This window comes from Apteryx mantelli, chromosome 19 (genome assembly GCF_036417845.1).
Source record: "Apteryx mantelli isolate bAptMan1 chromosome 19, bAptMan1.hap1, whole genome shotgun sequence".
NCBI lineage: Eukaryota > Metazoa > Chordata > Aves > Apterygiformes > Apterygidae > Apteryx > Apteryx mantelli.
In genome coordinates this window covers 12,764,189-12,778,135 of record NC_089996.1, presented here as the reverse complement: position 1 = coordinate 12,778,135, position 13,947 = coordinate 12,764,189, and the positions used below count along the sequence as shown (strand labels likewise).

The following is a 13,947-nucleotide window of genomic DNA, read 5'->3' as shown; positions in this document are numbered from 1 at the left end:
CTTTGCCTTTTTCCCCTTTGGCTGGGGGATCGCTGGGCTGCTCAGGCCCCTCGCCTGGAGGCACCGCTCTCCCGTGCCCCACAAGCCCTTCCCTTTCCAGGACATGCTTTGGGGCTTCAGCTGGAGTAACCTGGGGTGCCAGCGCCACGGTCCCTGAACTGCTTCCGGGAAGGGACGTGAGCTGCCGGGCTGCTCCCGCGAGCTCTCATCCTGCCGTCGCCGCCGCCGCGGTGCTGGGCGCTGGCGAGCGCAGCGCAGCCTGGCCTCGCTGCCCCGCAGGTCTCTGCTGTCCCTCCCGGCGCCGGAGCGGCAGAGCGCGGAGCTACGGCAGCCGGCGGAAGAGCCTGGGTGTCAGATGTCTGTCTGAGCCTCTTACCAGCGAGAAGGTCTCCACCTAAATCAACAAGAGCTCCCTGGACTTCCAGCCCTGGCCGCTGGGTATTTTTAGAAGCCAATCAATCAGCGGTGACGGTTCAAGTTCAGGCAAGTCAAACACAGCCTGCGCGGTCACACAGAAGCACTGTGTGTAGCAGAGGGGCTGGTGAGCCCGCTCGTTCGACAAGCCGTGCCAAAATCCACGAGCCACCAGACCTGCCTTCTTTTTAGAGAGATAGCTCTAAGACGGGGAAGTAGAAACAGGCTGTGGATTGTAAAACACACACTTTTTTAATTGAAGCAATAAATTACAGTTTGTGCTTCCACAGAAGCCGTCGTTCAAGGTGCGGGAAGCGTTTTCCCAACCTGAACACAGCCCCATGTGGAGGGACTGTCGTTCTGGCCTTTCAGCAGGTGGGGAAACTGAGGCACACAAGCGGTTAGGTGTTACAGAGGTCCTGGAGACTCCCTGAAGGATCTAGCTGGTCTCCTCGAAATTGCTGTTCGAGGAAAGCAGACACCTGTGCCTCTGGCATTCCCCATCACAGCCTGATCAGATAAAACAGCTGTGATGAGCTCAGGGCCTGGGGTGGCACCAACAGAAGGATGGTTTTTTGGTGGCTCTGCTACAACAAGGTAATGTTTGAAGCCCTGGTAGATGCTTCCTCAAAGAACATGAGTCAGGGTTTGCTAACACCGAGTGCGGGGAGGAGCTGATTATTGCTGGAGCCTCCAGATGCTATTCTAGTGTGCAGGAATAAAATAAAACAATAATAATGAATAATCTCACTCCATTGAAAATGCAGAGGCTCAGCAGTTCTGGGAAGCAGGCACAGCTCAGGCTCAGATGAGGCCTCTAAAAACAGATACTAGTAAGTCAGTGGCCAGATTTGAAAATGTTGACATTCTGATTTCCAGTGCCTCAGTTTATCCATCTTGAAAATGGGCCTAATATTTTCCTGTGTCATTAAGCTGTGAGAGGAGCGCCTGTGTTTCCTGCCATGTCTGCCTCTCTCCTTCTTCTTGCCCTTCTGTCCGTAACTGCGAGGTGCCTGCTCCACGGCTCTTTGCTGGAGCCTTTGCACAGCTGCACAAAATGTAGTGCAAAAAGTGTAGAGTCTCAATTTGGGCTTAACTCATGTGTTCAGTGCCAGCTGGAGGGGCCTGCTGAGTTTTTGCTGATGCATCAGAAATATATTTTTAGGAAGGTTTCTCTATAATTATCACATTATAGCTCCTTCTGGATTGCTCAGAGTATAGTAAACAATTGCTATACTTGTTAGAGGTCATGAATACAGACAAACATTCCTCTGTGTGAGGTCTGCTGTTAAATAATAACTCGGCGTTTCGTGGCATGGGGGGGGCGAATGCCCTCGAAGGGACATGCTGACATTGTTCAAGCCAGTGATCCAGTTCCCGTAGCTCACACAGCTTTCGCAAAGCCGCTTCTCGGAACAGGAACAACGACGCGCTGACGGACGGCTGTCGCCCGGCGCACTCGCTGCGTCTACCGGGGTGATCCTCGTGCCACTTTCTCCATATTGTGGTAACGCTTAGACACCCTCCTCATCCACCTTGCCATTCGCCCAAACATCGTGTGCTCCTGTGGGTTTCATGGTACAGAAGAAATGCAAAGATACAGCTGTGGCTAAAATCAGGTTAACAGATGGGCAAATGAATGATCGTGGGATCCCAGGAGTCCTGTCTCAAGGCCAGAGAAGAAACCAAGAAATCTGATAGAGCTGCAAAAGCCAGGGTAGAGCAGCAAGCACTGGCCTGGGCAGGTGACAGACGTGTAATTTCTGACCTCTCTCAATGCCTCCCCATGGGTGGGGGAATCTATCCTTTATTATGTGGTCAAAAGAAAACGATGGCTGGACAAAAATAGGACAAGTGTGGAAATCCCATCTGGCCAGAGTGCCGCAGCAAGTCACAGAAGGTGACAGCAGCGTTGCAGAGTTGTTCTGGGAGCCATTTGCTAGAGAGAAAAGGGGGGGTGAAATCTTCTACGTTGCTGTATGCAACAACTCACAGGATCTGGAGGTCTTTGGTAGATGCCACTAAAGCATGACCAGACTGCAAGGGGTTGGACAAAGACAGTCACCACTATTAAATACTTTGACCTGTGTGGGGGGTTGTCCCTAAGCACCTTCCCCAGAGGAGCTGCCAGATGAGGCTCTTGGGCACTGCGTTGCAGGTCAGTGCGGTGAAGCCAGGTTCTTTAAGACTGAGCAACCTCACGGATGGACTGCTGAGACACCTGCTCGTTGAGGGTATGAGCAGCAGCAAGGTCAAGGAGAAGTTCTTGTGTGAAATGAGCCTTGCGGTTTGCAAAGAGCTGCAGAGGTATGGGACTTGCTTTTGCACAAGAAGCCCTGGGCAAGCAGTGGAAGAACTGAAATGCATCCAATTAATCGTAGCAGCAGGTGAAGACGTGCTGTTGAGGTGAACTAGGATTTCAAGGTCAAGCTCTGACCAGCCAGGTTCAACGTCCGTGTCACCTGGTCTGTGTTTGCAGCCTGGCTGGCTGGCAGAAGCCCCCGTGACTGCGACTGTGGCGCTTCAGGGGCTGGCTGGCAGCTGGCAACATGCTGTAGAAACCCACAGAGGAAGAGCAGTTAGATGCACAGCGGCCCACGCGCTCATCTTTAACGCTGGTCTGCACGAGGCTGGGGGAGGCACGGCGAGGACAGGCACGCATCGCCTCTGGGTGTGTTGCGCCGGAGCAAAACGCTGGCAGAGCCTTCAGTTTGGGGGCTCAGCACTTCCGAACTGGCACCTGGCATCAGAGCGAAGTATCTGCCCCCCGTTTGGCCCTGAGCAGCGCCGGGGCAGGGACCAAGCCCAGGGTGCAGCTCCCGCGCCTCCCTGCCGTGCCCTGCCCGCCACCCGCCAGCACTGCCGGAGGACTGAAGGAGGGACGGCAGCCTCTGCGCTCGGCCCCCTTGCTTTTTTTGGTTTGTGTTGCAGGCTCTGTGTTGTTTTAATGTAGTTGCTAGTGTTTAATGCCTTTTTATTGCTTACTCTAATAACAGCGCCTGAGCAGCGAACGCCAAGCCAAACAAGCCGGGCCAATAAGCCAAACACTGCGCTTCAACCAGCAAAGTGGACGCCTCTCGCCCCTGCTCGAGCTCGGACGGACACATCCAGAGCCCGAGGGCGCAGCCGGGGAAGGGCCGATGGCGCTTGAGGTCGTAGCGTGGCATCTCGTCTTGTGGCCTGTGTCAAGCCCGCTTCTCCTGAGGCCGTGGGCGCCCCTGCGAGCCCGCGGAGGCCGGAGCGCAGGTCCTGCGTCTCGGGCAGCCGCGCTGCTCTCCACGCCACTAAAACCAGCTCCAGACCTCCTCGCTGGCGCTGCTCGGCAGTGTGGCATTGATGTAAGTGGGCCGGGGTTTTGCTCACAGCAGCTGGGTAGCTGGCACTCCTGTATGCCACTTTTTTTTATATGCTCTCCACCTTTTGCGTGATATTCCTGAGGTTTTTTCCTCGCTGGTCGCTTTTCCCCAGCAAGCCCCAGCCTTCGCGTCTGTCCGGGCACTGCTGCCCGTTGCCCGCTGTGATCTCCCTCGTTCCGTCTTTCTTCTCTGCCTTCCTCCCTTTCAGTTTTGCCTGTTTTTGTTCACCTCGGCTCAGCCCACCCTCCCGGAGGGCAGGCATATCCATTTCGCCCCCATCTTGTGTCCCGCCAGCCCCATGGCTGTTCCTCTCCTACCTTCTTGGGGCACCAGCCGCTGCCTCCTCCTTCCTCTCCCCGTCCAGCCCCTCTCCTTCCTCGCTGGAGGTCAAGAGCAGAGAAGTGGGAAGTGAACCGGGGTGGGACGCCGTAGCCAAGAGCGTCTGTGCCGGAGAGATGCCGAGTGTTGTCTCAGCAGCGTTCGTCTGGCTGGACAAGGCGACCCAACCATCTCGAGCACCGACACGCGCTTCTCCATGTTTCAGGCCACACAATCCGTCATCGCTCCCAAGAGATTTTAGCCTTTCCCTGTGCACCAGCCTGAAAGCCGTGGACTCTCCAGCCGGGATGTCATGGGGTGTAAATGTGCACTTCAGTTTTCAGTTCCTTTTTCCCCCCTGAGCTACACTTTGGTAGCTTAGCGCCAAGCATCCGTGGCTGCGCTCCTCTCCGCTTTGGCCCATGCCATTACGCGCTTTCTAGCCACACTCTCTCAAAAGCGGATTGCTCCGGAGCTCCGATCTCAGCCGGGGCAGGAAACAACCAGTCCAACACGCTGCCTCGCTTGCGACCGCCGATGGTGTGTCCTGCGCTCGCCTGCGCTGCCGCTGATTCGCCCTCCCGAGCGGCGTGTGCTGCAGGAGTGAACACGCGCCAGGCACCGCTCAGCCTCCTTACGGATCCGCCCGGTCGTCCGTGCTGAATTGAACGGATAGCGTAGAGGCGCGAGGGGATTTTCACTCCGGAGATGAGCAGGCTGCCTGCAGGAGCGACTGCGGCTCTCGCCCCGTCCCCCCTCCGCGCAGCCCTGGCTCGGGCGTTGCCTCCTTCAGCAGCCGAGAAGATCCATCTTCAACCCCATCTTCATGCCGCCGCCACCGGAGGCTGTGATAGATCCGGCCGTGCTGGGGAGCGCGTGCCGCAGCGGCTCAGCACCACCTGAGCCATTGCAGTTCCCGGCTGCGGGCTGGAAGCGACTGCGAGGAGGCCGCCGCGGCCCCCGGCACGGGGACGGACCTTCGGTGCGGCAGGGCGTGCGCAGCAATAGTCAAGGCTGGCAGCGGGCTGCAACCGCCGCGGGAGGCAACCTCGGCAAAGGCCATCGGCAGCGGCGTGGGGGGAGGTATGCAAGGACCTGAGATGAAGAAAAGCTCAGAGGATGCTATTAGCTTGCTAATGTGGATGACTGAATTCAAGAAAAAAGTTTAGTTACACCATGCAACAGCCTATTTCTGAATATATCATAACAGCGCTCTGGCAAGCTCCATAGTCCATAAAAATGCACACTCTGCTTATACCATTTAATTGTTTTAGCCTTCAATAAATCATCTGTTACAGCCTGGTGTACATTTTAAAGCATTTATTGCTAATGGATTTTCACAATGTGGTTCAAGGGATGTTGTTATTAATGAATGTAACTGCGCTGAGTAGTAATTTGATAAAGATGAAAGAGGCATTTATGAATTCCACTTCCCTTTCAGCTGTTGCTAGGAACTTTCACTGCTTCAGAATATATTGCATTTAATCTTGATTTCTTTTTGTTAAGACTAGACTAGTACAGTCTGACTCTATAAAGAAAATATTAGTGGAGTTGGACCAGTCGTGCAGTCCTTAATGGCAGTGAAAACCCAATCCTTTTCAGCTGTGTCAGTGAGATTTCCTTGCTGGGAGAGAAAACAGAACTGACCCCGGTATCCCATATGGATATCCTTAGTACCAGCATATTAGGGTAAAGGGGCTATGGGAATGGGGCAGAACTTTTTATTTTCTTTTAAGATGATCAATAGATCTTTATATTGATGGCAACATGAAAAGAAAATAATTTGTCCATTCTAGACAGCGATTTTTGCTTATGGACTACTCTTTATTACGGTGTCATTACGATGATTGAAGTACTTCTTTGTGTATAAATTGACTGGGGACTTGATAGCCCGGCGCTGAGCAGCGTGCGATAGCTCCGGAAGCTGGAGACGCGGAGGGTCTGCAGGCTGCTGCCTGCCTCCAGAACGGCTCTGCGGCCACGAGTGGCACGCAGGAACGGGCAGCGCTGCGCGGTACGTTGGGACTGCGGCAGCAAACTGTCGTAGGGCTAAGCAAGGGCAATTGTGAGGAGGAACGTTAGAAGAAAAAATGGAAAACGTGTTCTCTTCTAGGAAGAGAGCTTTGCTTTATTAGGATCCAACCTGTGCAAAGATTGATGTCTTCAGCATGGGAGACAGGTATAATCACGGGAAAGAATTTGTTTGCACAACTAGCAGAGAGCGTTCTCTTGAAAAATAAGGGAAAAAAAAAGATTTCTTTGTCTGGATTGAGCTTCTAGTTAAAGATAAGTTGCATCCATGTGCAGGAATAGAAAGGGTGAAAGGCAGGGCCGAGAGACAGGGGCTCTGTTCCTGCCTCACTCCGTCGCCTGCCACCTGACGTTGGGCAGCTCCGGCTCTCGTCCGCAGCTGTTTTACCTCCCACCCTCCGCTTGTTTTCCTTGCTAGCCCTTTTCAAGGGCAGGGACTTTCATACCTTGTGCCCGTACAGCATGGAGCTTGTCCAGATCCATGTTAATAGCATCAAAACTAATCACTCGTCTCTCAACTCGTTCTCTTGCAAAGATGCACATCCCTGTGGATAGACAGCTAAGGAGTTTATATATAAGTGGCAATATGGGTCTGCCTCTGCTCTTAAGTATAAATCAGGGGTAACTTCAATGAAATTCAGCAGGAATAAAATGAGTATGTGTTATAGAGGAACCAGGACATTCTGTACAAAATATACAAGCACTACTTAAAAAAAACCTTTCTAATTCAAGACAAGAAAATGGTGTGATATCTTGGCTGCCTGCACCTTGTGCTAGACTTCTCCCTGGGGTGACCGTATTACGTTATAACCATTCACTTTTTCTGGACTAATTTCCTTGCATAGTAGCATATAAATAATCATTATTGGTATTGCAAGGAGGTTGTGAGTTCCTGAACAACCGTCACCGAATTCTTAATTTGTCAGTTACTGATACAACGCTTCTGGTTTTCTAATTATTTTTAATGATGTTTTATATGCAAAGGAAAAATACAAAATTGCCTGTTCTTTTTCTTCCTAGATTCACGGACTAATCGGAGGACAGCCCACCTGTGGCTGTCTCTGCGTTTGTAAATCCTGGGTCTGGACTAAGTTGCTGTTCAGGGGTAAGCATTTTGTTTATACCATTTAGCAGCATATGACCCTCGCCCCCAGCTATTCTCCGAAGACGATACCAATATGTTATCAGCATCCCCTGGGGTGCATCTTATTACTGGAGGGAGATTCTCAGCAATGAAAATGCAGTTTTATCCTTCTCAAAGTGCCCCTTGCCAAAGTCAGCCAAGCATCAGGAAGCACTTACTCTATTACGAGTGATGCATCATTAATACTGTGCTAACTCGCCAAGTGTGCAAGCCAGGCACAGCCTGTCCGGAGCTTTCAATTCCATCGTGTCCAAGGGCTGCTACCCCCATTGCTCAGGGCCGAGCCCTGCCCTCGCTGACATCCAGGCCCAACAGCTCTGATTTTGTGGAAGTCAGCGGAGTTACAACGGCGAGGTGTTGATGTAGGAGTGAGGTGCATCAGGCCTGTGGCCAGAGTCCCGCTGATTTCGGTGAAGGCGGATGGGGCTGGGGTCACTCTTAGGTGATGGTCCCCAGAGCCGGGCGCTTCCGCAGTGTGTTCTCGGGTGCCCAGCTCACTCGCTGCGCTGCAGGAGGGCAGTGCTGCTGCCTGACGTGGGATGCCGAGTGCTGCCGGGTGGCCCGAAACACAGACGGTGCCAAAGTGAGCTTATTCCCTCTTGCAAATTCAGCCTGAAGAGCTCGTGATGCCGCCTGGCTCTCCTCCTCCACCTCTCCCCAGAGAAACGCTGCTCTCGACCACACACACGCTGCCGACGCAGGACCTCTGCCTCGAACTTCATGCCTTGGATTTTGGCTTGTGAGCCCTCCGGCGGCCCTTCGGCAGCTGCGCCGGGGCGCGCAGGCGCGGGGCTCTGCTGGGAGCTGCCCTGGCTGTGGGGGTGCGCACACTCCTCTGCGAAGTCGCACAGGTGAGCACACGCCACCGGTGGCCTAAGCAGTTCGTGTGGCTTAGCGCCGCCTTGGGCAGGGCAGAAGCGTGCGTGCAGCCGCCCTGGGCGCAGTGAGGCCGGGATCACCTGCAGCCCCTCCGAAGCTCTTCCTCGCAGCCAGGGCAGGCAAGGCGCGAAGTGCTGTCTTTCCGCTCTGGTTACATCGATACGCCGCCATGCACTGGCCGGGATTGCCACAGAGCTGCACACCCCACGAACCGAATACCATGTCGTGGAACGGGGGTGTCTCGCTCCCCTGAGCTCCTTTGGTAATCCCAGCTGGAAAGACTTTCCAGGACAGATGGAAATGTGGCCCCTGGACTTCTGTTATTGAGCATGGAGGCAAAACAAGCCTCGGTCATCCAGCCTGTGGCCTCTTCGACCAGTGCTAGGTGCTTCTGAGGGTGCTCTGCTCCTTTTTCACTAGAAAGCAGTTTTGTGCCCAACAGGCAACAGACTTTTCTAGTGTTCGCCCCTGTTCGCTGGTCTCCTGCACTGCCTTCTCCTGCTTGCCCCTGTTCGCTGGTCTCCTGCACTGCCTTCTCCTGCTCAGGGGAGCAAAGGGGTGGTGCAGCCTGCGGGTTTTAACTGGACGCCGTCCCTTTAATGTGGAGTTGTGTTTTTCTTTCAATGCCAAAAATAAATGCTAGTGAAGGAATAAACAGACGTGAAAGGAAGCCTCGGACACTTGGAAGACAAGACTGCTTTGTGTTTCCCAAAGCAATGAGCCTGTTCACAAGGAGGTTACTCTTCTAGGAAAACACATGAGCCCTGTGCCAGTGCCAAGGTCAGTAGGTGCCCAGCGGAGCAGGGGCAGCGGGGCTGGCCTGGCCTGGCAGAGGGGCACGTTGTCCTCCCGTCCAACGTGTCTGAAAGAGAGGGGAGAGGAGAGGTGGGAGAGGAGAGGAATTTGCTTTGCTCTTCCGTTTCATCTCTTCCTGCTGGCTCTGAACATGCTCCCGTTCATCCTTGGGAAACGGCTTCCCTCTGCCGAGGGCAACAGCATGGCCTCGGTGCCGCAAGAGCAGCGTCCTCGCGCTGTCGGGGGAGAGAGGCCGGTGCTTTTGCCTTTCACTGCCAAGGTGACCTGAGGCTGGGTGCCCCGGGCAGGGTCCCAGGCGCCTCTCGAGGCCGTGGGGAAACAAGGGAGCTGGTGGCTAACCCGCTGCTAAGGCTCACGTCCCGGCTTCAGCACAGCTAACCCAGCAGACAGCCACGGCTGGGCTGTTAAAGGTGTTTAGGTGATGAGTACGTTTTTTCAAAAGTGTCTTGAGGGCAGGCTTCCTCTCTTCTGATGTTAGCCATCTAAAGGCAGCCCAAACTAGGCCTTTTCCGCCTGCCTTGGCCACCGGTCTGGGCGAGGGTCATGCGCAGTCTGGATGCGCTTCTCTTTCTCCAGGAGCTGGAACTCAAAGCAAAGCTCGGCACAGGTTCTTCGTTTTCAGGTGGCCACAGTGGGACCACTGCAGTGACTTCAGTGCGGTTGGGAGCTCTGGAGTTCACCCTAGCTACTTAATTAAGTCTTCACACAGTGGTGTATCGTTTAAAACCTGGTCTTCAGGCTCTTGGTGTCTCAGTTGTCTGTGGAGCAAAGATAGTCGTATTACCTCAGTCCATTAATGCTATGTTTCGATGATGGGAGTCACACACGGAAAGGCAAGGGAGATCTTTCACTGTCTCTAAAGCAATGATGAGCTGTGAGTCAGCCAGAGCCTCTGAAGGCTCTGGTTTAGAAGCAGGAGCTTTAAATGTACCTTGTTAGGGCTGAAGCTCCAGCACTGTGTGTAATCGCACACCAAAGCACGCTCATCTCAAAAAGGGCAAATACTGAGAAATTAAGGGAACTAATTAGTGGAATGAGCTGTGCTGAGGAGCTGAGGAGTTGAATGTGATGGAAACTGGGATTCCAAAACTAGCTGGAACAAGTAGGAGGATGAACCCTGCCAGGAACAGCTCCAAACCTAGTGGGATAAATACCCAGCTCCAAACACATGTGGGGAGTTAACCGGGAGTGTGCGAGGCCGGGGCAGGTCTGACCAGCAAGAGGGTGCTCTGAGGGCTGACGGTCTGAGTTTTCATGCAACCTGGGATTGAAATCAGCTGTCTGGAGGGGAACTGCTGTTGGGAGCAATCATCTGCTTTGCTCTTTGGTGGAGACTGCCGCAGCTGCCCGGGACGGACGAGCAGCTCCCCGAGCAGGTCCCGCACTGCGGCCGGTTCAGTGCCAGGTTCAGCCCAGCAATTCTGGACCTGCTTTATGAGTTGTCCTGTCATCTGGGCCACGAGGGCGGCATCAGAGAAGTGTGGTGGGGCAGGAGACTGGAGGCAGTGTTTGCTTCAGTCATCCGGCTTTAATTTGCCAAGGTCAGCAAATGTAGAGGTAGAATGAGAAATGTCAAAAGTAAAGTTGCTCTAGACTTTGAAAAGGAAATTAAAACAGATGGCAGAAGGTTTCAGCTAGATAAACGTAAAAGAAAAGGAGGAGAAATGTGGTTGTTATATAGTGAGAACGGGGCTGAGATTGACAATAGTCTACATATGGTCTAAAAATGAATTAAATACACTTTGCCTACATTTTCAGTAGAGGCGATCATATTGGAACAGCAGGGCAGAGGCATGATTTTCAGTGGGAACATACATAAGGGAAGGAAAATTATCACATGGAAGACGGCAGGAAAAGCTTAGAGAATCCAGCGTGCTCGGATCAAGGTGCACTGGCAGATTTCCATCCCCGGGTTTGGAAAGAACTGGCAGATTAAATAGGTTCAGCTTAACCTGATATTTCTCTTTGATGACTGATTTTTTTCTAGACAAATGAAATACAGGTGATTTACTCTAGCCAGACTCGAGTGAAGAATCTGATATTATACCACATGGGAAATTACTAGCTGAAGTTGAGAAGACGGGGATTAGTGTGAATGGTGAATGCAGAGCCGCTAAAGCGGAGATGACAAGGAGCTCTGTGGAAGGGGAAATACTAGCCAGCGAGGCACTTAATAAGTGGAACTCCTCAAGGGTCAGGCTCGAGATCAGTCTTACTTGTTTCGCTAATGACTTTGGCACAGCAGAAGGAATGTAGTAAAGAAATCTGCCGAGGACACAGGCATTGTTCATACAGAGGAGGATCAGGGTATCAATCGGCAATAACCGAACGGCAGAATTTGGCTGAAATAGAATAGACAGAGTATAAAGACGGGCACTTAGAAATTAATAACTAGAATATCACATTACTCACTTGCAAACGACAGGAGGGGGGTGGTGGAGAAGAAACCTCAGAGAATTCCTTGCTCCCAGGGATAACTGAGCCACCAATCTGATACGGGAAGGCAAATGCAGTCCGAGGAGATACAGGCTCACTCATGTTTGAGGAGGATTAGCAGGTACAGAGAAGGGCACTGAGGATGATCAGAGGGTTCAGAACAAGAGGAGACTAGAAGAGCTTCATTTGTTTAGTTCCTCAAAACAAAGGCGAGAGGAGATAGGATTGTTTTCAGTAAATATATCTATCTGATAGGTAAAGATCAGAGGAAAAAAGAGAAGTGTTTAAACTAAATTACGATGCTGGCACAAGAACAAATGACATTAAGGCTGGAAATTTAAAATGAAGTGCTGGAATAGCCTGCCAAAAAGGGTGATATGATGTAAGTGATTGAAATAGCGGGGGATTGGCTCAGTCATCGAGAGTCCTATGTTCCAGGCTTATGGGTAGGGAGCCGGGAATTGTAAGGAACGGCCCTCAATAACGCCACTGAGCTTTTCCCAGCGATGGAGCAGCCACTCCGGCCGAGCGCACATCTCTTTCCTCCTAGGAAAGCAAGGGCAACGTGCGTGCTGTGAAGCGCTAGCTGCATTATAGAGACAGGTCCACGAAAACATATTACTGTGGGTTCGAGCTCTTGCTCTTCACCCCAAAACTTCACCAGCTTTCACCACCCGCACCTGAGTCTACCTGGCAGAAACAAGGTCTCGAGGAACCGCTGGCCTGGCGTCGGTAGCGTCCTGCTGTGCTTTGGGGGCTCCGTGCCGCTCACCCGTGGCCATGCATGATGCGTCCCAGTCGCGGGGACGAGGGCAAGGCAACATGGCCAGAGCCGTCGGGTTTGGAAATGGAAAAATGAGAGGCTGATACTGAAGCTTTTATTTCACCAGCTAAAACAAGGTCCTCTTTTCTTTCCCCCCCCCCTCCCCCCTTATGGGAACTGGCAAACTCAGCTCTTTAGTGGTACAAGCTCATCTCAGCCTTGCCTATAAATAGATAAATGAGATTCCTCCTGTCCCAGTGAGTAATTCTGACATCTTCCCGTTGCCTTGTGGAGAGCTGAGTCACAGGCACTCTGCACTCCAGTCCCTGCATTACTTACATGGTCTCAAAGGAAATTTTAACACATCCAGTGAATCATCAGGGATTGGATCATGTTTAAAGTTATTCCATTGGCATTTCCCTTCTATTGTAGCAAGTCTGCCAACACCTAAAACTTTAGCTAATCTGGACTCAAAATGCATTGAGAAAATAGCATGTTGACATATACAACTACTAATAAAAATAATAAAAAGTCCTTTTAAATCTCCATCATTAAACCAGTCACCCATAGCCGATCCCTTTAGCACTTTGGACCTGCTAATTTTGTCAGACTGCTTCCTTGTTTCCTAGCTGCTTCTTTAAAGAATTCAAAGTTTGAAATGTTTTAACATCCAGCCTTTAGCCCCCTAATTTAATCTACTCCAGGTTTCCGGCCAAAACGTTATTTGCACTGAGCTGAGGCTGCAGCCCCATGCTCAGGCTCTTGCAGACACACACATTCCTTTTCTTACCCATGATAAAAATAAAATGCCTGCAAAGCAGAGACAAAACCCGAGCAGCGTGAAGATCAGGACACAGGGCGGTAATACGCAGGCTGTGCCAGGCCTTTCGCTGCAGCCTGCAGCAGTAGCCCCCGACGGGGCATCTTCACTTGCTACCCTTCCTTCTCCCAGCTGGCCCCGTGCGGGCTGAGCGGCTCGGCGGCAATGCAGCGTTTGCAAGCAGAGTTATGTCTCTCTCCCTCAGAAAACATCTGGAAGAGTGGAAAATTCTCCAGCAGAATTTGGGAGCTGTGAAACAAATATAAAAATATTTCTCTCTGTTGGTTTTCTGGCTTGCCTTGCCACATTGTAGAGCTGGTTGGGACGTTTCGCTCATTATTGCCAGACTCCCCGTTTCAATGAGCGAGAAATGCTAACATTTGCTGGTTTGCTGCTGGGGGTTTCGTATTCTTAGGCCTAAAACCTGACGTGTTCTTTTGATAACCCTAGGAAGTCTGTGTCTTATTTAAATAACATTTTTTCTAGTACTTTTTCATCAGGCAGTTCTACTGCCTGTGCAGAGATTGTTAACAAGCGTTTGTACAACACATTCCTGCAAGGGCTGCAGCCTCTCCCCGCGATACAGCCGCTGCGCCAGCCTCACCGGGTTATTTATCAGCCCAGCACAGCCTTGGTTGCCAGTTTTTTGCCAGCTGTTACTATACAATAATATTAGGAGGGAAAAAAAAAAATCACTTTTGGCTCTGTCAGTCGAATTGGATATAATTCAGCTACCTGTTGACAAATGATGATTTGTTTAACAGCATCAACTGTAATATTTTTATAGCTGATAGTTTTCACCCTACTCTGCAGCTGGAAAAACCTGAGCAATTCCCCAAAGTTCCCCACTTGTGTCCTTTTCAATTTTCTCTTTGCTCCAGAGCACGACTGTCCTGTTGTGCCTTGTCCTGTTGTCTCCGTTACCAGAAAAGACACCCTCATCGGGCAAAGGGGTCGGGTCAGCACGGTG

General features: G+C 51.8%; 1 long non-coding RNA gene across 1 annotated transcript; it reads right to left on the bottom strand.

Annotated features, from left to right (window-relative positions):
• Positions 1-643: 643 nt before the first annotated feature.
• Positions 644-11,141, bottom strand: LOC136993664 (uncharacterized). The gene is made up of 2 exons (XR_010886059.1): positions 10,709-11,141; positions 644-10,592 (listed from the first exon to the last, which is right to left on the bottom strand). It is a non-coding gene; the product is annotated as an uncharacterized lncRNA (long non-coding RNA).
• Positions 11,142-13,947: the final 2,806 nt, after the last annotated feature.